We start from the raw sequence: 24,655 nt of genomic DNA on the forward strand, positions 1-24,655 counted from the left end.
ATATTTTATTTTTTATCAGCATTTCACAGTGCACAGCAAAACACAAGCTGTGATGAATAAGGGAGTCTACAGGCTATTTATAATTTTGGTTCAAGAGAATTTCATGCACTTTTAAAATTATAAATCTTACTCTACTCACAGAATTAGTGGACTGCATTTATAACTTCATTTTGGATCAGGAATTTAAAGAGTAGCAATATGACAAAAGTAATATATTAAGATACAAATAAGAAGTTATTTTAGCAAAATTAATTGCAGTAATAAACCACAGCAGGTAACTAAGACACAATATTTTTCTATTTACAGTTAAACACCCAGCAGTTTTAGCAAAAAAGGCTACCTGACTTGGAGGAGAAACCACATGTACGAAAAAAGATAAGCTTCTAGGGAATAAATATTTTAGTAATTCAGACTACATTTATAATAGTAATAAATGGTGAAGAAGCAAAAAAAGCATACACAGGCTTCTACCACTTGTCTGGATTTATGTGTGTCCTGTACCAGCTGTACTTGTTTAGAATATCTTTTTGCAAAGAGACAGAAATATTTATTTTCAATTTTCTCTATTCTACTGAGAAATACACAAAAGAGTAAGCAAAAGCTCTGGAAAACAGTGTGCTTCAGTAACTAAGATATTGTAAGGAAAGGATCAGCACTGGCCCTAGAAGCCTGAGCAATTAGACTTCCATTTTCCTACTGAGGTAGGAGGCAGAGCACATGAAGGGCAAGTGGCAGGGGTCAGAAAAAAAGAGATAATGCTGGAACATTTAGGTACCTAAAGCAAAGTACCAAGCCTACATACATACAGGTGCTAAATGCAGGAATCTGCCAAGAATTTTTTCTGTTCAACCATACAGTGTGGAGGCCCAGATATAACAGAAATAAACCTTTATTAGGAGAAGGAAAAAAAAAAAAAAAAAAGAAGGAAAAGAGAAAAGCTTAAAGACACTATTACTCATATTCAAGACCTATCAGAGATACAATGCTAGTAAACAGACTATGGATTTAATCCTGTATTAGAAAGTCCTCGTTCTTTTTTTCCCCTCCATCTCCAATATCTTTAAAAGCAGGAATAAGTCCACAGAGGATTAATGTTACCATTAGGGGTATTTTATCCAGGGAGGCAGTCAAGAGTAAAGAAAGGAAGAACTGGCTTTTTCCCTTCCCCCTTTCCAATCTCAAAGAAGAGAAATTGTATCAAGTAACTGAAAATCTTAAAAACAAAAAAAAACAAAAAAACAAGCAAAAAAACCCACAAAACCAAAACCCAACAACAAACAAAAAAACCCAAACCCAAACACAACAACAATTTCAGAAAAATCTTTTAGAAAAAACATCCTTTTGAAGTGACAGGACACAACTCTTTTCCCCAGAGTCAAGAACCACTATGGTCAAGGCACACAGACTTGAGCTGCCTAAGGCATTATCCACAGCTTTGCTACAAACATTTGTGCACCGATGCCAAAGCATTTATTTCATCTATCCATTTCTATTCACAACCCAAGATATTCCTCAGAGTCTGCTAAAGGGAAATTTCAAGCCCTGTCTTACAACAATGAACTTGCAGCAGTTGAAGAGTTCATGTGAGATGGATGTGGGCTGGGGTTTAGAGGGTACAAAAAATAAGTAAAATTAAAGAAAAAAAAAACACAAAAGGAAAACATTTTTACGTGAGCTTTTGTACAAAGAGACATTGAATTTGTTTTGTAAGAATGACAAGGCAAAGCTGCTGTTACTCTGGTTATACCAATACCTAAAAAGAGTCACTTTATTTAACTGTTGTAATATTAAATCAGTGGACCCTACAAGACATACCATAAGGCAACTTGTCTCTGTTGTTGTACATCTAAATTAAAAATGTATTAACTCATATAAAACCAGTACAATGGTCTCCACTTTTGTGGTAAGTATGCACTGTTCAATAGCACATAAATATTTTTGGTCCACCATTACTTACTGCAAGGAAGACAGTGTTCCAGACGTTAGCACTTCCTTATAATCCATTGGTCACAACTGATGATGCTTGAAAGGGAAACAGTTACAGAAGCTCTACTTCACAGATAGGTATTGCTGTTAAACGATGCATATTAAGTACCTCTTATTTTCATCACCAAAACAGAAAACACTGAGGTGAGAAACTGATTCCTGTGCCAGGAGACAGAGTTTCAGAATCATAGAATGGTTTGGGTTGGAAGGGACCTTTAAGATCATCTAGTACCAACCCCCCTGCCATGGGCAGGGACACCTTCCACTACACCAGGTTGTTCACAGCCCCATCTAGGCTGACCTTGAACAGTTCGTGCAATGGGGCATCCACAGCTTTCCTGAGCAGCCTGTTCCAGAGTCTCACCACCCTCACAGTAAAGAAGAGGCATTTCAGATAATGGCCATACACACCCAGTTCTAGAGACTGGTATTTCTCAGAGCCCTCGCTATACAAACAGGCCGTTAAGCCTAACAGTGTTCTAGCACGTACACATTATCACATTTCTTGACATTATTTAGCATGGCAGATTAAGATAGCAGGGGATGCAAAGCTAAGAAAATATGTATCGACACCAGTAGGAATAGTTACATTATAGCAAGCTGTAACGTGACAATTCCTATTTATAGCATTCTTTAAAAAACAGCTAACAACATTTTGTATTCAGTCTAACCTGAAATATGTTTTTTCCTAAAACATATGGTACTCTTAAGGTAACAAGTCACTGTCATATAGCTTTAAATCTGGGTTTCTAAGTTACATGCTTAGCTCTTCAACTCCTCCTTGGGACCTGAATCTCTTCTATAATAGTAAAAAACAAGGAAATAATTTCCTTTACAAAATTTTAAAATTAAGTAATTTGAACTGAAGTAGTGAAGACTGTGTATGTTACATAGGCTGTGTACACCATGCAATTTAGCAGCAAGAAAGCTATTCTATTTCCGCAGCTTTAACGATTGCTGGCTCCATTATCTCCTTTGTTATTGCTGGTTAAATAATACCCAGTGCTGTATCTGTAAAAGATACAGTAGTACTGTATTGGATGAGGAAAACTTGAAATGTTCTCTTCAAAATTAGCTGAAGATGCATGGAGTAAACAACAATTTAAAAAAATAATCTATAAATAGACATTGGGCTAATAGTTATTACATTCAATAATTTAGCATGATATGCATGGCAGCTTCGACCTCCAAAATAATTTAGCGCCTTGAGCTGAGATTAAATGCAGAACATTAATTTTTCCCTCTGGCTGTCAAGCCAACCAAGAGGCCCGTCAAATCCATTTAAATTAAGCCTGCATCATGTAATGATATTAAAGGGGATAAAATATTAATATTGGTCTGTGATAGAACACTGGACAAAATAGCTGCAGTAAGGCAGCTTCAATTTAGTCCACCAACAAGAAGTCTTTATGCAGAAAGCAGGATTTAAAGGTCTGAAGGAATACATATTTGAGTTTATAGGATATGCTCATTTATAAAATGCTTCTGATTTTCAATTCCTGAGAATAGTTATTACGTAGGAAAAATATGGTTCCAAATTTAATCCTACTGATGTAGAGAAAAATAAAATATTGGACCACAGTCGCTCATAAGCAGATGTTACTTCAGTGATAACAGTATGGCTGTATCCATTTATTGCCAGTAATGAATTTTCTTCCTTCAGCTGGAAGTTGATAAATGTCATGCAAAACTTCAATATTTCATGATATAAACATGGATTGAAAGGGCAGGTAGACTCCCAAAGACAAATAACTTAAATATTTAGGCCACAGGTGCTTTATCAGAACTGTAGGGCTTATGCTGTCAGTACAGAACTACCTCAATAGTAAGATGGAACAAATTAAAACCAAGCCTGTGCAGTTTCCCACAAAAAAAAAAAAGAAAAACAAACCTTGAAACCTGCAGATTTAGACATGATAAATGGGATTGGTTATATTTACTTTCAATATCACATGCATACAGAATGTATTCAATGTGGCATCCTTAATCTCCATTGCAGTTACCCTTTTTTAATCTTTAACTTTCCAGATCCTTTACTTTTCTAAAGTTGGGATTCCAGCAAGAATGCAGACTTAAAAATTTATCCCATGCCAGCTAAATCCAGAGACAATACTGCACATTGCAAGCTTGTAAAAACATTGCTGGTAACTGTCAAAAACTGGATCAAGGCTCACGTTCCTATTTAAGAATAGTTTTCTCTTAGCAGTTATTATTTTTTATTACTTTTTTTTTTTTATATGACGGTATGCTTCTATATAATGTAAAATCTCAGTTCCAAAAAGAACTGAAAAATTAAACTGTAATGCCCTCATCTTAATACACTTAATTGCAAATGCAGGGCTGCACTGGGGTCACTGAAATCTTGCGTATGTGCATAATTACTATACAAAGCACTTCATTGAAAACATGGATAGGGTCTGCATTAGCTTTAAAAAAAGCAGCACAGAGCAGGATATGCAAAGCAGGTAGCAGGCAAGGGAAAAGGTTGAGAGTCACCAATGCAGAGCAAGCACAGGCGGATGTCTGGTTGGGCTTCGAACCCTATTTGTGGCATGGCTCTAAGTTATCTCCCAGATACAGTTTCTTGAGCAAAGCCTGTCCATTAAGCCTAGTTGAGTTTGTTAGTTATGTTGAACTGAAAATTACTAACTTTTTAAGAGACTAAACCATTGGGCTGTCTGTTATTCCTAAAACATTGCACATTCAATGCAAGCTTATTCAGTCTTAACATTACAGGTTCTGAACTGATAGATGAGACAGCTCAGGGTAAGCTGAGTAACTGACCTGTTCTTAGTGGGCATGCTTAAATGGCTGCTGTAGAACATTCCCCAGTGTTCACTAGATGTACCATAACCTGTAACAGTTGTCATACTAGCTTTCTTTTCAGTTCATGCATACTGCTCAAAACACATGGCATTCATATGCTATATCCATGCAAACCCCTCAACAAATCCTCTCTCACACACAGGAAGAATGTAAGATAAGTGGCTCACTGTGAGTCGAAGGCAAAAAATTTACACCTGAGCTCACAGTTTTGATCCAAATTCTAATATCTACCAAAAGAGGTCTAGACTACACTAACTTGAGTGCTGCAAGACCAAAGCAGTTACAACTTTGTCTCCATGTTCCTCTAATGAAGGAAAGGCTTGACACTATTACATTTTGGAAAACAATGGCTGCTAGAAAACCACCCTCTTCCCACTGTTTTCATGAGATAGGGTGTAGCTCACAACTTACTAAGAATCCTCCTTGAAGTTACAAAAGAGCATTCCAGCAGAAAACACACTGATGCTTATAAGAGACTAGAGTGAAACTAAATAACCTGCATCTATTTTTCAAAGCAACTGCAGTTTCCATTTCAAGGCTGATGAAACTGATAAATATTGAGAGAAGTGCAAAGAACTACAGAAGTCTACAAAAGTCAGCAGAAAAGTGTTGGGGTTTGTTATTTGTTTGCTGATAACATTCTTTCATTTTTATTTTTTAAGCTGACTGTTCATTTTTGCTCCCCTAAAATGGACATTTTAGGGGCAGTTCCACTTTGACTTGGCTTACATTTGAACACCAACACTTGGTCTCCAAGAGCACTCTCCCAATCCCAGTGCTATTCAAGAGAAGCATAAAGCTGCTCAGTGTTTCCTGGCATATCTCAGTTTGCACCCTGAGTGCCAAGTTGTGTGCCCAAAAGCCACTCAAAAAGGACTGGCAGAACAGAACCACAAGCTGCAAAACACAGCATTTTGGCCGCACAGAGCATGGAATCAGCAAATTGCAATAAATCACCTGGTGAAAGACTGGGTTTAGTCTCAAAGTTTAGCAAATTCATGAGTTTACATTTTTTCATAACAAAGTCCTGCCATACTCAGTCTTGCAATGTTTACAGGAGGTAGAGAATTGGTTTTTTGCCCCTTCTTCTGGATGATGTGAAATAGGTCTTGCCTTGCTTTATATCCTGGATGATTTCTGTGCATTTTAGTTTGTCTGTTCAGGTATTACAGCAGGTTCATCACTAGGACACCTCTACACACTAGTAGAATGTTGACACGTTGCTATTCCTTTTTTTTTTTTTTGCAGAGGTAAGACAGGAGCATACTTTTAGAATTTTTTTTTGTTACACAGACATTGGAAAAATAACTTTTTCAAGTGTTTTATACCAGGATAACTGAAGGTAGTGAATCTGCAGCTGTCCAACTGTATCAGCTCTAACATCACATCAAGTGTCCTCTTAAGAGATTTGGGTTTTTTCCGTGATCTATTGCAGAATTTTAGGTCAGTTGGATACCACAACAAACGCCTCCTTGGGCTAATTGCAGCTAGGTGCTTTGAAGCAAAGAATCAGAACCTCAAATATGACCTCACATCAGAGGAGTACTAAGGACAATATCTCCAGGACAACAGCTCATCATTATATGGGACCAAAGGAAACAGCTACTGCAATTAAAACAGCTGAAACTTTTCTGAACATACCTGAAAGCAGCAACCATCATACAGCATGACAGATTATCATTATGTTTTCTTTTATTCTTCTCTTCACTATGAAATTAAATCCCAAGAGACTTGGAACTGGCAAAAAGCAAAGGACCAACTTCAACTGTAGTAGCTGGGAGCCACATCACTTGGACTCATACAAGGCCAGCACAGGTAATCTGTCCCTTCTGTGGAGAGGATGAGCAGGAAATCAAAATTCCTCTAATCTGAAGGCAGAAAGGCAGGAACAAATAGCTTTATCTGTGACTTTAATTAGTATCACTAGATGTAAATAATCCTTACCTTTTAGTTTACCCCATACATATAACCCTAGGCTAAGGAAACAACAAAACACAAACACAGCGAGACACTTCTGTGTCTAACAATGTAAATGAACCACTCTGGGACATTTTTATAATATTTTATAACTTAATCACTCTAGAACATCACATTTTATTAAAAATTGTTCAGTTTATTGGAAAAAGTCTCTGCTTTGGAGAAATGGTAGGATCTGAAACAAGTATTGAAGAACAAGAATGGCAATAATGGAGGGAAGCAGACACAAGCAAACCAGAACAGCTCTCCACATGGAGTGATATGTCTTGCTTCTAGCTAATCCTCCACTTTTCTGACAACAAATAATGATCTAAACTGAACTTCAGATTGAACTACTTGAGGATGACTTGCACCTGCTGATCAGTTTTGAAACATATCCTTTAGGCCTTGATTCAACGAACAATTCCAATATCTGCATGGTATCAATCAAGGAATTATATGACTTGAAGTCATACCTTTGGAAAAGGTCAGCAACAAATATCAAATTATTCTAGCTGTCACAATTTCATAATGCTATCAATATAAAACTGAAGTCAATAGCTTATGATCCTCAAATGAGTGCTTTCCCCTGATGTACTACAAAAAGGATTACGACATACATGACAGTAAAACTTAAGAAAGGATCGTTAACCATCCCTTGTCCCTAAAATGGAAGGGAACATCTGTTGAGTACAGGGACATTTAGACCACTGAGCTCTTTGAATGCTTATTTTAGTGCAGCAGAAAATCTCTATCTACTCCACACATTAGAAAAAACTCAAAATCTACTCTAACCTACACTAACCTTCACATACTTCACTACCACTTAAACCTGTTCCATAATATACCTAATTTATTAAGTCACTATTGTAAACTTTGAGAACACATACTTGCCTTGAGGAACATAACTTCACATATTTTGAACCAGTCTTGCTCTTGAGTTTTTCAGCAAGACACCTATTACACCCCAGTATACCCCAATGTTACATATTCTTGTAGTCCAAGCAATTATATTTTTTATCAGACATGAAGTCTTTGACAGAAGGAGACAGATGCTGTTTCATGCTACTTTATTAATAGGACTACTCTGAAACATTTGGACTTTTGGTTCCCCCTACCAAATGAAAAAAAAAAAAAAATGGCTCAGCTTCAGTTCCTGTACAGGCAGTGGTAAAAAAAACCAAACAGTGTGCTTCCAAACTTCCAAACACAGCACTTCACTTACAGATAATCACAAATGTTTTGCAGAAAACACACTCCTTTTTTTCCCCCCCGCCATAGGTATAGATTTCTTAAGTTCAGGGTTACTGAGCCCAGCATTTTTTTCCCTCAAGGTTATATTAAATATGACAGACTGGATATCATAGATGTGGATAATTTCAGTCATAAGGTGTTTTCCCGTTGCTCACTAATTGCAGTTGATTGGGATCATCTATTAAGATTCCACTCTGTAGACTCCATACATAAAATTTTCAGTTCACACAACACTGTTTCCTGTCTTGTCTTCCTTTCTGTTCATTTCTTTAATGAGATATTAAAACACCTTGGCTAAAGTAATCGGTATACTACAAGCTTTTAAGTGTTTTATACACCTTCAGAATACTGCATACTCATTTGGGGTCTCTAGAAAAGCAATGTTGTTCTGTTTAACTCCCTTAAAATAGCAAACCCTTCTAAGTAAAGACTTGCAACCTCTGAATTACTTTCCTAACAAAGAGTCCTGATTTCATCTAAAATTCTGCTTTCAGTGCAAATGCAGATCTTCACTTCCATTTAGCACTTTTTACCCAGTTAGTCCATTTGTCTTTGCTCGGAAAACAATTAAAATCAGAAAAGGCTTTTCAGCTGTTGCAACTTATGAGTTAAGGGAAACTATTATACCATTTTGTGAATATTTAAGTAATCAACTTGCCCCACAACTAAACAGGGACCAAACAAAACAACCGTATGTTACAAAATGGAACGTTATAAAGCATGGCCTCTGATCTACACACAGTGGCCAAGGGGACACTGTCCCTCTAGTTTCATATCCAGCAACTGCCTAAGGCATAAAAAACAGGCTCACAACCCTGCCCTAAATATTTTCTAAAACAAAGAAAAGCTAATAGTAGATGATGAGAAAATATGTCCCACACTATGTCTTGCATTGGTGTTTAATGTACTCATCTGCCACGCAGAAAATCCTGCGCAGGATTCTGCTTCACATCTTATATAGCCAGTTTTGACTTCAACTGCAGGGTCACAAATCAAATGTTAATGTTACAAACTAAACTATCCTGTGGTAGGGGCTTTGGCCAAAATACATTCAGAGTTCAAGAATGCTACTTCAGGGAACCTCAGGCTTCAGTCTAAACAACAGTAGTGCAAAGCATGAGGAGCTGAATCAGCCCTCTAGACATGACTGACAGCAAAAACACAAGAACTTACAGGGTAAGATGGCAGCTGAGCAACAGCACCTAAGTGAAGGATTCTGACAAAATACATCTGGGTATCTGGCTGTTTCAACCCATTTCAATGAGATAGTAAATCATTTAATAATGTATGATTTCACTGATATAAGGAATCCTTGCAGAAGACGCTATGCTGGAAGCTATCTACTTCTGAGCCCCAGAACTACCCTTCAGGCCAAACCCACAACAGCAAGTGGGGAAACAGTCACTCAAAACCACTCTCCAAGTAGAAATGATATTGCAGTATAGCCTGCCAATGTTAGCTCCTAAATTCTCTGACCTTCCCATTTCTACCAATCTATAAAATTGAAGTAGTCATTCTGCCAGAGTCTGAGGAAAGATTAATGCATATGACACTATGCAAGTGGGAGACAAATAACTTTAAAGACATTTCTTTTACCCATAGATATCTTCCTGCACACTCTTAGATTTGTTTTCCCTAAGAAAAATATGAAGTTGCAGTATTTTTCAATAAGTATGATTGTTTCAGTCATATCAGTTACTGTTTTAATAGCAACTCAAAGTTATAGCTCTTCTAAAACATCACTTGTCTTTTTATTTTTCTCCCTAAAGAAGCCCATCTTGATCACATAACAAAAAAGTTTGAGAAGATAATGACATGTTTCTATAGATTTGTGTCTCATGCCTGATTGATATTTTTAACTGCATTGTAATGAAGCAAGGCAAGGTTTATACAGAGTGGCAATACCTTTTTCGATCAATTGATACCACTGACAGAGCAGCATAGTTTTGAGCACACAAGCCTTTTTCAGAATCCACAGTTCTAAAATAATATCAGCTCACCCCTTATTAGACAATAGACAGGAAAAGCACGCTTTTATAGGGATTACATCCTCTGACTTCTAATGCAGCACAAATTTTACTGAAACATTTTAGGTTATTATTAATAATTTCCCTTTGAGAATTCTGTGTTAAAGAACAGGGCTGAGTTGACACTGCAAAGCCCCGGTTCTCTGGAACATAAAAAGATATTTTCTTTGCTTGGCTATTTTTCTTTTCCCCCATGAAATTTGAAGACAATCTTCTAGCTCCTCACACTGTCAAACAATTCAGTCAAAATTCTGGTTACCTTAGGACTTCAGGTCAAAGAAAATACCATACAACCCCCAGACAGGAAGAAGTACTCAAGACAGGATTTATTACCACTATATATAAGTCAAAAGTCTTATTGCCCATAACATTTCCAAGTCAGTTGTGGAATTAGAATCTGTACCTAAGAATATAAAATTTCACATCTCAACTTACCATTCAGGTATTACAAGCATGCAAAAAAAAAAGAAATGTACAGTGTAATGCAGTTTGGTTTTAATATTGGCAGAAAACAGTAACTAAAAATCAGTGGTAAGCTTCAGAACACTTTAATTGTATACAGAGCTCAGCCTGATTCTCTACTGTTAAATTGGCAAGCATGAGGGTTTTGAGTTGATTCAGGGTTGGGCTTTTTTTCCTGGCTGAGTAAGGACTATAGGACTTAGTTCTTTGCCACCTAAAGTGGCATTTTGAAAAACGATGTTAGTTTGGTTTGCAACCTCAGCTGACAAAGGGAAAATGCCAAGATGAATTGCTAACATTTCTGCATGAGCTCAGGACAAGATGATGCAATGTGCTGAAACAATCCAAACAACAGGAAGTGGCACAGGAGCAAAGAAACAGCTAAAGAAGCCCAGGTAGTCCATGAGTGATTAACTGCCTGCTCTGATAAAACTGGGACACCCTTTCAGTGCCAGGTAGTTACTTACTTTAGAAACAAAATCCAAAACTTAATACTCTTGAACAGAGTCTGCCCTTAATACTCTTGAACAGAACCTTCATTACTGCAGTCTAGGAGGACAGATATGTCTGCAAGGCACAATGCAAGACGCATAATGAGGAAGATACAGCATGATCATTCCAAGAAAAAAGTACCTGAAAGGTTACAATGTGACTTCCAAAGCAACCAAGCAACAAATTGACAGCAGGAAATAGGTAGATTTCTCCTTAGAATACCTTGTTTAAGAAAAAAAGTACCTGAAAGGTTACAATGTGACTTCCAGAGCAACCAAGCAACAAATTGACAGCAGGAAATAGGTAGATTTCTCCTTAGAATACCTTGTTTAGGGAAATAAGCTGAAAAGGAATTTGTTTCCTTTCATCTTCGTGTTGTAGATTTAACTGTCAGCAGTAGAGACAGGACTAAATGTAACAACCTTCCTGCCAGATCACATAAACAAGGAGAATGGTCTTGAAAGAACCAAAGGGTGTCAATCAGGGACAAAAAAAAATTAATCAAGACAAAAATAACAATGAACCTGAGTTGATATTTAGAGTTGAAAGAAAACAGAAGTTCTGGCACAAAACAAATATGTACATCCAGAAGACACAATAAGCTAGATTTACAGAGAACTCTCACTGGCTGGAAGCTAAAAAGCAATGTCAAACATCATTGCTTACCCGATATCCACTTTTAGTGGTCAGATTAGGTGCACTTTCCTCTAATAATTGTGAGTGAAAAAACTTTCTCAATTTTTTTCAAACAGGACTGGAAATCTCAGAACTAAGCCACAATAAATCATTCCTAAAAATGTTCCAAAGATTGAGTTTTATTCTTACGTGCAATGGAACTTGTATTGCCTCCGTTTGCCCTGCACTTTTAACTAACCTTCAGTGAACACAGGACCTACCCTTGCCTCACTTGTTTCACGCAAATTAAACAACTCAGACTTTAATTTGCTGTTGCAAGTTAAACAAAATTGACACAAATAAAAGGAAAACAAAGTGAGGCATTATTAATTATGTGAAGTACAAGCTGCAGCTCTTGGATTTATACCTTAATACAAATTGCTGTAGTAAGCAGTCTGTCACAGATAGGAATTTATGTATCTCCTAATGTGTTGAATAGGACTGTATTGTTCCTCCAGTGGTCTAACAAAAAACCATGAAAATTCTAAATTATGGATAGAGACCATCATTATTTAGGATGTGTATTCAGGCTTTCAACTCTTCCTATAATACATCTTGCACAATCCCAAAGCAAGACCCTGACAATGTAAACAGCTTTTTTTCCTGTCATCACAGGAAAGAAGGCAATCAAGAAAGCAAGCAAGCCAACAGGCAAAAAGGGATGAGTGGCAAATAGCTTTCTGGCCTTTCATATGCGTTTCAGGACTACAGACACTACATGCAATTTTTTAATGCCACATTTAGAGCTGGCAATGGCAAGTTAAAGAAATTAGGCCTCCTCTCCAAATCAGACATCAGCTGGATTAAAGCAGATCAGTAGACAGGAACCTCATGTCCTCAAGAAAATGTTTCAGTTGAACGAACTGGTAAATGAGTACAGACTGACACAGCTCTGCTTACTGATGAACTAAAAGCTCAGACAGTTTGAGGCCTGGCAGGTTTTGTATCTGTATGACTGCAGTACATCACTATTGCTACCAGCCAACTCTAAATCAATACGAATAGGGAGCTGCGCTCTGCAGCACACCAAATATCCTACTTCCTTCATCATTAAGATGGTGGGTTTCACTAAACAGGTTTCTCAGTTTCCTTGCTCAGAAAGTATTCCCACATCCACAAGTTTCAGACACATTCCCTAACGCGGTATTGATCCCTTACCTAGCAAACTTAAAAGCTCTAAGAGACCTATGGTTGCATCTCTGCCATGCCCCCTTCTGTTTTTCCTTTAATGCGTAGCCACCAGATGCCATTGATTCTTCACTACTCACATCATCCTTATTTCTGCTGCCTTAATACATCTGTATGTAACGTTAATCAGAGTTGACTTACCACCACCATCTCATATTACTACACTGTCCTATAGGGTCAAAGGTCTCCCAAGTTTCCTAGTGCTGCTCCTTTCCTGTCCACTTCAGTCCCTAGAAGTGAATGAAAGCACTGTAAAGCCACTTAGTTAACTGAAAACACAATCCTTTTACAACTGCTGTGGGCTGCCTTGTCCCATCATCTCCCAGGCATTTTCAGAATACAGCTTTCTAAAGCAAGCACTGCTTGAGTGTTGTGTGTCTGACCGGTCAAGCTGTTTCAGATTTCGCTCCATCAGTACTGGAGTATCCAGAAGACTCAGTAGCCTAGGACTGTTCTTTTTTTTTTTCCAATCCCTCAATCTACCTGGTTCTAGATTAACAACTCAGCAGAGCCTCTGGTATCTGACTAATGATTTACAGTGTTTCACTCCTCCTGAGAGCCCAGGGCTGAAGAGGAAGGCAGAGATGAGAGAACTATAGTGGTAAATGGAAGGAAGTGAGGCTTAAAAACAGAACAGCATCAGCTGTCAGTGACACAGTGGATGCACATTATTTTTCTTCATCACCTACAAACTCCCAGAGCCCATCTGCTGGAAATATAGCAGTGGTCTCCAGTCGCAAACCAGATCCAGATCCAAACTTGCCAGTACAATTTGTCTACACAGAAGACTTCAGGCTTTAGACTGTGCTTTAAAAAGACAGAGTGTTTCTGAAGTCCCTTCCTTCTATAAAGCACACCCACATCAATCAAAATAAAGCAATCCATCTCATGGTCTGAATGCAACTTGAAACATACTGCTCAGGACATCAATCACAAATATAGCTCCACTTCTAACATTATCAAAACCATTTTCATTGGGTGTAGTTTTAAAGAGCTAGTAATGACTGGATTCCCTGTTCTCATTATCAGGTTTATAGAACTAAATCTAAATCTGTACGTGACCTGGAAGAATGCATTTAAACTCAGTGATACCCAGAAAGCCTTTCTTGCCAGAAAAAAAGAGGCTCTGACACAGGGTGAATACATTGTGATTTTACAAAAAAATGAACTATAGGGCTACCTGAGGTCCAACTCCTTGGGAACCACAGAGTGCCTCTTATTACAATGCAACTTCACCTGCCAAAGAAACAGGCTCATAACCAGGTCAATGATCAGAACTGAAAAATGTCAGAAGCACAAAGGGTGACCCTCTCTGGGAAAGGAGATAAGGGGAATATCTACATGAAGAATCTTCAGTAATTATTTTACAGAGGGACACCTAAGGACCAAGGTTGCCCAGGCAATGGTATATCAGCTCTGGAGAACCATAGAAGACAGCCTGGGAGCAGCTTGATTTGGCAGCCTGCTAGCTGAAACAAATAAAAGGCACGCTTCAGAGTTAATCCTGAGTCACGGGTAGCTACTACATTAATTGTTTTTCAGTGCTCTGAATCTATCCCAACACACGGTGGATGAGAACAGCTTTGCAAAGCACTACAGTGTCATGCAAGCACCCAGCACTCCAGTTCCAGGGAAGAAGAGATCTTGAACAGGTGCCACATTTGCAGGATCTGGCACCCCAGGGAAGGTCATCATCATTCAGCTGTAACACTGCCCTGTAAAGAACAGAGAAAAACAGCTTACAGGGACAGGAACAAATCAATCTTTATCACTAAGCAGCTGAGTGAGAAAAGGGGTTAAGGAAGAAGATTAAATTGCAACATCAATATTTAAAGTACACCTTTGCTTCCTCTAGACATTGTATCTCTTAATTAGCAAGCTATGAATGAGGCACGGTCCTGGGTTCAGCAGTAGCAGTCATTTTTTCTCCTATGTAGCTGGTGCAGTGCTGTGTTTTTTACTTTCAGCCTGGGAACAGTGCTGATAACCCCGATGTTTTTAGCTACTGCTCAAATGTTTAGACTAGCCATAGGACTTTGTGAGCCTCATGCTCTGCCAGGGAGGAGGGGAAGCCAGGAGGAAGCAGAGACAGGACACCTGACTCAAACTGACCAAAAAGGTATTCCATACCACAGCACATCATGCCCGGGTGGTAACTGAGAGTTACCCGGAAGGGCTAGGGCACTGCGGGGTAGGACTAGGTATTGGTCAGTGCTCGGCTGGGGTGGGGGGGGCGAGTTATTGGTCAGCGGATGGTGAGGTGTTGTATTCTCTTCCCTTGTTATTTCCTTTATCATTGTTATTATTGGTGGTAGCGGTAGTGATCTGTGTTATACCTTAGTTACTAAACTGCCCATTGCTTGGAGCAATGTAGAGATATCCCAGCTGCTCCAGCCAATGAGCTGGCTTCAGCTGGAGCTCAGCTCAGATGCCGCTATACAAATGCCCGTAGCATGGGGAACAAACAAGAGGAATTAGAGATGTGTGCACATCTATGGGAGTATGATATAATAGGTATCACAGAAACATGGTGGGATGGCTCCTACAAGTAGAGTGTTGGAATGGAAGGTTACAGGCTCTTTAGGAAGGACAGGACTGGCAGGCGGGGAGGGGGAGTTGCTCTTTATGTTAGGAGTAGGCTAGAGAGGATGGAACTCTGTCTGGGGACAGGTGAGCAGTCCACAGAGAGTTTGTGGGTCAGGGTTAAAGGGAATATAGCTATGGGAGACATTACTGTGGGGATCTGTAACAGACCGCCTGATCAAGGAGAACCTGTGGATGAAGCACTCCATAGACCGATAGGAAAAGCCTCACGCTCACAGGCCCTTGTCCTCATGGGTGACTTCAACCACCCTGACATCTGTTGGAACGACGGTACGGCCTGGCATGAGCAATCCAGGAGGTTCTTCGATTGTGTAGAAGACAACTTCCTTCTGCAAGTAATAGAGGAGCCAACAAGGAGAGGTGCCATGCTTGACCTTGTGCTCACCAACAGGGAAGGGCTCGTTGGAAATGTGACACTCCAGGGCAGCCTTGGATGCAGCGATCATGAGATGCTCGAATTTGAGATCCTCAGGACAGTGAGAAGAGTGTGCAGCAAGCTCACTGCCCTGGGCTTCAAAAGAGCAGACTTCGGCCCCTTTAGGAACCTGCTTCAGAAGGTTCCATGGGGTACAGCCCTAGAGGGCAGAAGGGCCCAAGACTGTTGGTTGATATTCAAGTATCACCTGCTGCAAGCTCAGGAGTGTTGCATCCCAACTAGAAGGAAGTGCAGCAGGAGGGCCAGAAGACCTCCTTGGGTGGATAAGGAGCTCCTGAGGAAAATTCAATTGAAAAAAGAGGCTTATAATAAGTGGAAGCAAGGACAGGTGGCATGGGAAGAGTACAGGGATGTTGTCCGGGAAGCTAGGGACCAGGTTAGGAAAGCTAAGGCTCAGTTAGAATTAAACTTAGCTAGAGGTATTAAAGATAACAGGAAGGGATTCTACAGGTACATAGCAAATAAAAAAACAGACTAGGGAGAAGGTAGGCCTCCTCAGGAAGCTCTCAGGAGAACTGGCTACACAGGATTTGGAGAAGGCTGAGGTTCTGGAATGACTTCTTTGCCTCGGTCTTCACTGCCAAAGGCTCTGACTGCACCACCCAAGTCTTGGAAGGCAGATGCAGAGACTGTGAGAATGAAGACCTTGCGCCCACTGTAGGAGAGGATCTGGTTTGAGACCATCTTAAAAATCTGAATGTGCACAAGTCCATGGGTCCTGATGAGATCCATCTGCGGGTCCTGAGGGAGCTGGTGCATGAAGTTGCGAAGCCGCTGGCCATCATATTTGAGAAATCATGGCAGTCAGGTGAAGTTCCCGAAGACTGGAAAAAGGGAAATATAACCCCCATTTTCAAGAAGGGGAAAATGGATGACCCAGGGAATTACAGACCAGTCAGTCTCACCTCTGTGCCTGGCAAAATCTTGCAGCAGATTCTCCTGGAAGGCATGCTAAGGTACATGAAAAACAACAAGGTGCTTGGTGACAGCCAGCATGGCTTCACTAAGGGGAAATCCTGCCTGACCAATTTGGTGGCCTTCTATGATGGGGATAAGGAACTGATGGACAGGGGTAGAGCAGTTGATGTCATCTACCTGGACTTCTGCAAAGCGTTTGACACTGTCCCACATGACATCCTTGTCTCTAAATTGGAGAGACATCAATTTGATGGGTGGACCACTCGGTGGATAAAGAATTGGCTGGATGGCCGCATGCAAAGAGTTATGGTCAATGGCTCAATGTCCGGCTGGAGACCAGTAACGAGTGGTGTCCCTCAGGGATCGGTGTTGGGACCAGTTTGTTCAACATCTTTGTCGCTGACATGGACAGTGGGATTGAGTGCGCCCTCAGCAAGTTTGCCGATGACACCAAGCTGTGTGGTTCGGTTGATATGCTGGAGGGAAGGAATGCCATCCAGAGGGACCTTGACACGCTTGTGAGGTGGGCTGATGCCAACCTCATGAAGTTTAACCATGACAAGTGCAAGGTCCTACACCTGGGTCGGAGCAATCCCAGGCACAGCTACAGGTTGGGCAGAGAAGAGATTCAGAGCAGCCCAAGGAGAAGGACTTGGGGGTGCTGGTCGATGGAAAAATGAACATGAGCTGGCAGTGTGCACTCACAGCCCAGAAAGCCAACCGTATCCTGGGCTGCATCAAAAGGAACGCGACCAGCAGGTCAAAGGAGGTGATCCTGCCCCTCTACTCTGCTCTCGTGAGACCTCACCTGGAGTATTGTGTGCAGTTCTGGTGGCCTCAACATAAAAAGGACATGGAACTGTTGAAACAAGTGCAGAGGAGGGCCACGAGGATGATCAGGGGACTGGAGCACCTCCAGTATGAAGATAGGCTGAGAAACTTGGGGCTGTTGAGCCTGGAGAAAAGAAGGCTGCGTGGAGACCTCATAGCAGCCTTCCAGTATCTGAAGGGGGCCTATAGGGATGCTGGGGAGGGACTCTTCATTAGGGACTGTAGTGACAGGACAAGGGGTAATGGGTTAAAACTTAAACAGGTGAAGTTTAGGTTGGATATAAGAAGGAAATTTTTTCCTGTCAGGGTGGTGAGGCACTGGAATGGGTTGCCCAGGGAGGTTGTGAATGCTCCATCCCTGGCAGTGTTCAAGGCCGGGTTGGATGAAGCCTTGGGTGATATGATTTAGCATAAGGTGTCCCTGACCACGGCAGGGGGGTTGGAACTAGATGATCTTAAGGTCCTTTCCAACCCTAACGATTCTATGATTCTATCTCAACCCGTGGGTGTTGCATTCTTTTGATTCTCCTCCCCATCCCTCCGGGAACAGGGGGAGGGCAAGAAGGGGGGAAGTGAGTGAACAAGCTGTGTGGCTGGGTTTAAACCACAACAGACACCATCTGAAAGTCAACTATACTATGACAGCAAAGATACAGGCCACAAACACGCAAAAATCAAAACTTTAAGGATAAATCATTTAATCAGTTATATGCTACAGTTTCCTTACTTGAAAGAACTGCTCAAATGAAAATCCATTCCTCAGAGGTATTGAGAACCTCTGCGATTAAAAGGGCTGAGGACAACATGTATTAACTTCAGATGTCTTTGTAAGAAACCTTAATTTATGCCAATATTGAAAGGGTTACATTGTTCTGGTATAGTGCTGTAGTACAATGAAACTTTTCAATGTTGGTGGGTTTTTTTTTTCCTTAAAAAAGAAAAAAAAAAACACAGTTATCTCTGTAATGGAGCTTCTGAGCATCAGAATGACTTTTGCCATTTCTCAAAGCTGCATGATAACAAAAGGTCACAGGCTGTCTCCAGCTCCCGTCTATTTAGCAAAATAATTTGGTTCAGGACAAAAAAGCTCAACTTAAAGGTCACAACAAAATCTATTTTCCTCCACTATATTATACAAAGTATTTCCTTAGAGTCATATTCCACCCTACAGCAGAGTGAGCAGGTTTCAGAATGAACCTAGGTAACACACTGTACATGCCATTTTCTGAAGACTATCACTTTTTCTTTTTTCTTTTTTTTTGGGGGGGGTGTGGGGGGGGCAAAGTTTTGTAGGTAAAAATAAAATTGTGATGGAAAAGTACCAGAACGCTTAAGGTAGCTAAATGCTACAGCAAACCGAATTAACACCTATGAAAGTCAGCTGTCATGACTTTAAAGGCTTTAGGAAGCAATTCTTGTATCTCTGCTTGGACTATTCTTAATAAAAAGCAATCAATAGTGATAAAAGGGGTTAGTGCATCATCTGTTTCCAGACACATGCAAATTTCCACATGCAAATGCAAAAAAAAGACAAAACCAGACTTTTGGCTTTTTGCTTATCTTCTCATTTAAAAGAGTGCTCAGCTGTGAGGTTCAGCCTCTTCATTCTGCTCTGATTTCTTTGGGATCAATTCTGAGTAATAAAGCAAAAAGACGAATTACTAAAACAGGAGAACAGGAGTATTTTAGGGTTTTCTACTGAGTGAGAATCAACGTAAGTCTTTACTGCCCAGATGAAGCTTAGAGAGGAACTGAAGAGGGAGACAATGGGATAAATCTTATTCCCAAATTATTTTCCTAGTTCTTGTGAAAAAGTTGCCACCCACAGAATTCTGTAACAATGCAACTCAGTGAATAAGGGTGCAGCTAGATTTTAGACAAATAAAAGGATGAAGAACCTCTTTAAACCTTTGAACCCTTCCAGTTTAGACATCCTGTGAAGTTCACTTTTTTTGCTTCTGTTTACTCCCAAAGTTTCAAATACATTATAAAACACTAAAAGCAAAAAAAAAAAAAAAAAGGTGATACATAGGATGTATAAGAGATCTTTTGTCATATTCATTTGTGTAGAGGTTTATGGAATCATAGAATGGTTGGGGTTGGAAAGAGCCTTAAGATCAATCATTTCCAACCCCCCTGCCATGGGTAGGGACACCTTCCAGTAGACCAGGTTACTCAAGGCACTCTTCCTCCTCTCATCCTTTAAAAGGAATCTGTTTGACATGGATTGTGATTCATTACCTTCATTGGGGTGGGGGCAGGGGAAGTCTCAGATCACAAACACTACCTAGAACCCAGGTACTCTATGAAAAAACAGAACATATATAACATGTATATTCACATATGTATCACTAGAAAGAACCCTGTTCAAACCAGAACGATGAGAAGAAAAAGAGGCATACTAAGAAGATTCTGATAAAGCAGTGCAAAGGTGAGGGTATTTCATGTCTGGTAAAGCTAAACCAGTTTTTATTAAGAAGCAATAATCTTTACACACAGACCTCATATACAAAATATTTCAGGGCAATTTTTAATCAGCAGGATAACTGAAAGTTACAGCAAAAAGCCTGTTAGTCAAGGATGTAATTTTACTGCAGAAGAATGGAAGTATATGTCTGAGTTTTCACCTTTTTTGTCCAAATTAAAAAGAACAACTGTAGTTCTTGCTATGGACACGTAACATTATAAACTCACACCAAAGAGCAAGAGCACTGATGCATAACACTGCTGCATGTAAAAGCCTGCAAAATAAGAGCTACATGACCGGCCTGTAACTGAACAAGACTGTAAGCTTGATTTTTATTTTTTATCCTTAATAAGTATAGAAGCCAGAATATAACCTAGAGTTATCCTGGAATAAGTATAAAGGGTATAAAAGAAATCAAACTTAGTCCATATAATATGTTTTACCTTGCCTAGGGTGTTTTTTTTCCAATTTGTTTGAAGGAAGCCATTACGAATTAAAACAGAAAAAGCACCTGGTATTCCCACTTTAAAGGTGAGAAATAAACAACATTAAAGATTTTCTTCCTTGAATCTTTCACAAGTTTTATTTTATGAGTATCAATGGTTCTTATTCAAAAGAAAGTCTTCTAGTAATAACCTAACTATAAATACGTGTGACTACAAATTTGTACATATTTCTCCTGTCTAGCTGAATTAGTATCCAACCTACTCAAATGCACATGAAAAAGTTTTGCTCACTTGAAGATTTGAATAAATCAAGAGCAATTACTATAATTGTCATCAACTAATATTTTTCCCATCTTTAGAGGTTGATGTTTGTTTACCTATGAAATTAAGCTTCCAGATAACAGCCAGTTTTAAAAATGATTGAGATGGGAAATCTAACTAGTGACAGAACTGCCCTGCTAAAAGCAATGAGAGGCTTCTGTCACTCAGGTTTCTGCTCAGCTATAACATATACATAATTTGGGTCTCTTTAAGGAAGATGAATTGAAAAGCAAGTATTTTTCTTACAGCTCATACTTACAAAGGATCAGCAAAAACTGATTGGCCTCTTTTTATATGCACACTTCGTACTCAGCTCTATTTAGCATCATGCCATCTGGGCCTAATTTTTTTTTTTTCCATCTGACATCAGCAAGCTTCATAATGCAAAGCAAATTTCTCTTAATGCTAAGGCTACATAAAGAAGAATGAGCAGGCCAGCATGTTTCTCCACATTTAGACAGCCAGATGAACTCCTACTCATCTTCACCACATGCTACTGAAGTGTCAAGATTTTCCAATAGAGGCTCAATATCTTACAAGAAAGAACGGATGCAATACTTAGGCATTGTTGTACTGTTAACAGGTGGCAACTTTCAAATTCAGCAACTGTCAGCAAGCTGATTGTCCCAGCTCCTTGGATATTCACAGTTAAGCTATTCCCTTCACAGATTGTTTTTTAATAAGCAAACAGAGACAAAGTTTCGATCCCAGACATACCTATAAACCATTAAACAAGATTGCTTCCATCCTGCCTCCTAATCAGCACTGCTTATCGGCATTTGTTTGAGCATCTCATAAAAGAAAGGTGTCCGTGATACACACTCATGTTGCCAAGCCATGAGCTTCTGTTAAAGCTCTACCAGATTCAAGGTAATAGTGTCCTTGATTATAGCTTGAAGTTTGTTTTCACATACAGAACAGACTTACAAAGACAATATTTAAGATTTTCCTTTGTCTTCATCATAAGATTTTTTCAGCTGCTTGTAACTTAGCATGTTCATTAGCTGCTCAGGTTGAAGTCTGCAACCTTGTCTGAATGCATAAATTTTTTTACATATACTTTCAGTTCAAGTAAAACAAGACAACCACTTAAGCTAAAATGCCTTCTCCATGTCAAAAAATTGACACATCAATAATCAAAATCTTGAGCATGCACGTGGTCTGCAGCCAAAACTTGCTACAGGTCACTAAGACTAATATATAGCTTTTGCCTCCATTATTTGTGCTTTGAAGATTAAGATTTGACAGAGATTCAATGCCAAAACTTTGATAGATGCCACTTACACTTATCTAGTTCGGCCCACAACTGATGAGGAATTTCTTTACAATTGTAGTTGTGAGCTGCAGTGAAGCTAAAAACCATAACTGGGAACTTTATCACTACATTCAAAGGAACAGACTGAACTAATGCTTACAGAAACACCTTTGTGCATATCCCTCCTGTGGAATAAACGTGAGAGCCAAGGACTGGCTACCTGAAAAACAATAACAAAATACCCTCCATGCTTTAACAGCATGTCTGAAAGGTCAAAGCTTTACACCAAGGGCAGGCACAGAATCCTGTAATGCTGAGAATCTCCTGCCTGTCACCTCTTCCCTTTTTTTATTGAAAGGAATCTCTCTTCAACAATCCCACTCATAAGATGACAAGAGAAAGACAATCACTCTCAAAGGGCAGGCCCAGTCCTCCTCCTCAAACTACTGAAGACAGAGCTGAAAACTGCATCTTTCAGAGTCAGCAATGTAGAGCTCAGAAGAAGACTGCATATTGTATGAGGAAAAGAAAAAGCTCCCGAAAGGCACCATGTCTATTTGAAACAGACTCATTACTGAAACTAGAACATTTCTATACATCACTCAGAGTTATGAAGCAGTTTACTCTAGAAAATACTCCCTCATTACATTTCTCATTATATGATACACGTAAGGCTTGAGTAGCAAGCAAAAAATAGCCTCGTTCTGTTAATTCATATCCATAAATCCAATAATTAAAATTCTCTTAACACATGTGACAAAAGTTCTTCTAAACAATACACAACTGTACTGTGCTATTTCAACAGTTTCTAGAGCACTATTAATAATGTAGCAGTACTCTGCATTCTACAGCACTTTGGCTTTTGTTTTGTTGAGTATTTTATCTTTTCTTAGTGGTATGCCAGCTTTGTTAATACACATATGAGATATCTGAAAAGAAATAGCTTTCATTCCTGAAAGCAACATCTGCAGAAAGGTGTTTATTTTATTCCAACAGTAATTCAGATTATACACCTCTTCCTTGACCAAATAAACATTCTCTGCTCCTTGCTTTTCAGTAGAAATTGACCCTTTCAGGCCACAAATAAAGATTCACTCTTTGCTCCACTGTTTTACAATTTTACTCCTCCCCCATGTTAAATACTGGAAATTAGTGACAAACATACCAAAACTCCTACAGAAAGGTGACTATTACTACCAACACATATTTCTGTGTACTGCAAAGTGCTAACAAAGGAAACTAAAATATTTAAAATTATAGGATATTTGTTGACCATTAATAGACAAAAGCAGTGTGCAAAGAGGAGGATGTATTTGAGCTGACTTATCTCATGACTGATGGAGCTGCTACGAGTACGGCCTGGAGTCCTTCTATCCATAGCAATATCAAGGTTAAAAGCACAAATGATCCGCTGGAAAATACATACTAAGCAAATTGACAATGCATTTCAAATAGAGTCACTCTTTACTTGCCCTGGATTGCTACTCAAGCAGGAATGACTGCTTCTATGATTTACATCTGCAAATACAAGTTTGTGTACCGATCCAAAAAGTAGGAATGATACAAGGACATTAGTATCAGCATAGTGCTATGTAAAATCATCACAGCCACAACAGTTCTGAACACCTAGAGCACCGTAAAATTACTACTGAAGTGGCTGTCATCTTTGGCACACAACTAACTGAGAAATACAAAAAACAAACCACCACAGACTGCTTATTTCTCAAAACATTCAGATATTCATTGACAGAAACAGGGCCATATGAAATCCAAACTTACAAACATTTTAATAGTAAGCTTTTAAAGAGGAAAATGATTCATTTAAACAAAGAGAAGAAACAAAGATAAAGGTAGTGCACTGAAAGCCTGACTTTCTTCTAACTATAAATCACACCAATTCACTACCATAAAAAAAAAAAAAAAAAAAAAAAAAATTTCATTCAGAAGCTGCAAAATCTACAGGAAATTTTTCCCAGCAGATAACTACAGAATTCCCTCTTGTAACTAGGTACGGATTTGGGGGTATTTAACACCACTTTGAATAATAAAAGTGTTAGTTCTGTTGTAAGGAACACCTTACGACCTTGCAGTCAAGGTGTCACCTCAGAGTTGTAGGCCAGGCTCACTATAGGCAAAATCACTTCTGCACAGATGCAGCTCAGAGACAAAAATTTTGTTTCCTGCCAAGATGTAAGAGGTTAAACTTAAGCTAAATCAGAAACAAGACTGAAACTAGACAATGAAGAAACACCTGACATAAAGGATGTGCTACTGGTAGTTTTTAGAGCATTCCTGGTGATCACAGGAGATGAAACCACACTGCAGAAAAGCAATACCCATTACTTCTATTAGCTGTGATTCCACTTAAAATGCTGTGTGCAGCTCTGGTAGTATTCACCACCAAGCTGTGAAGAGTAACATGAATGATAAGACTGAGAAACTGATTTATGGAGAAAAATTAAGAGTTAAACACATGGATCTTTGCTAACAGTGAAGACTGAGCGTAAGTAC

The 24,655-nt window shown here is 39.3% G+C and overlaps 1 protein-coding gene across 1 annotated transcript in view; it reads left to right on the forward strand.

Annotated features, from left to right (window-relative positions):
• The first annotated feature begins 1,377 nt into the window (after positions 1-1,377).
• AADAT (aminoadipate aminotransferase) overlaps positions 1,378-24,655 on the forward strand; it is a 64,072-nt gene continuing 40,794 nt past the window's right edge. Inside the window, exon 1 of the mRNA XM_061475058.1 lies at positions 1,378-1,383. The gene's annotated coding sequence lies outside the window, so the exon portion shown is untranslated. The remainder of the gene's footprint in view (positions 1,384-24,655) is intronic.

The sequence above is a fragment of the Pezoporus flaviventris genome, unplaced genomic scaffold (genome assembly GCF_033815535.1).
Source record: "Pezoporus flaviventris isolate CSIRO_AGI_PZ_B2104156 unplaced genomic scaffold, CSIRO_AGI_Pfla_v1 ptg000002l, whole genome shotgun sequence".
NCBI lineage: Eukaryota > Metazoa > Chordata > Aves > Psittaciformes > Psittacidae > Pezoporus > Pezoporus flaviventris.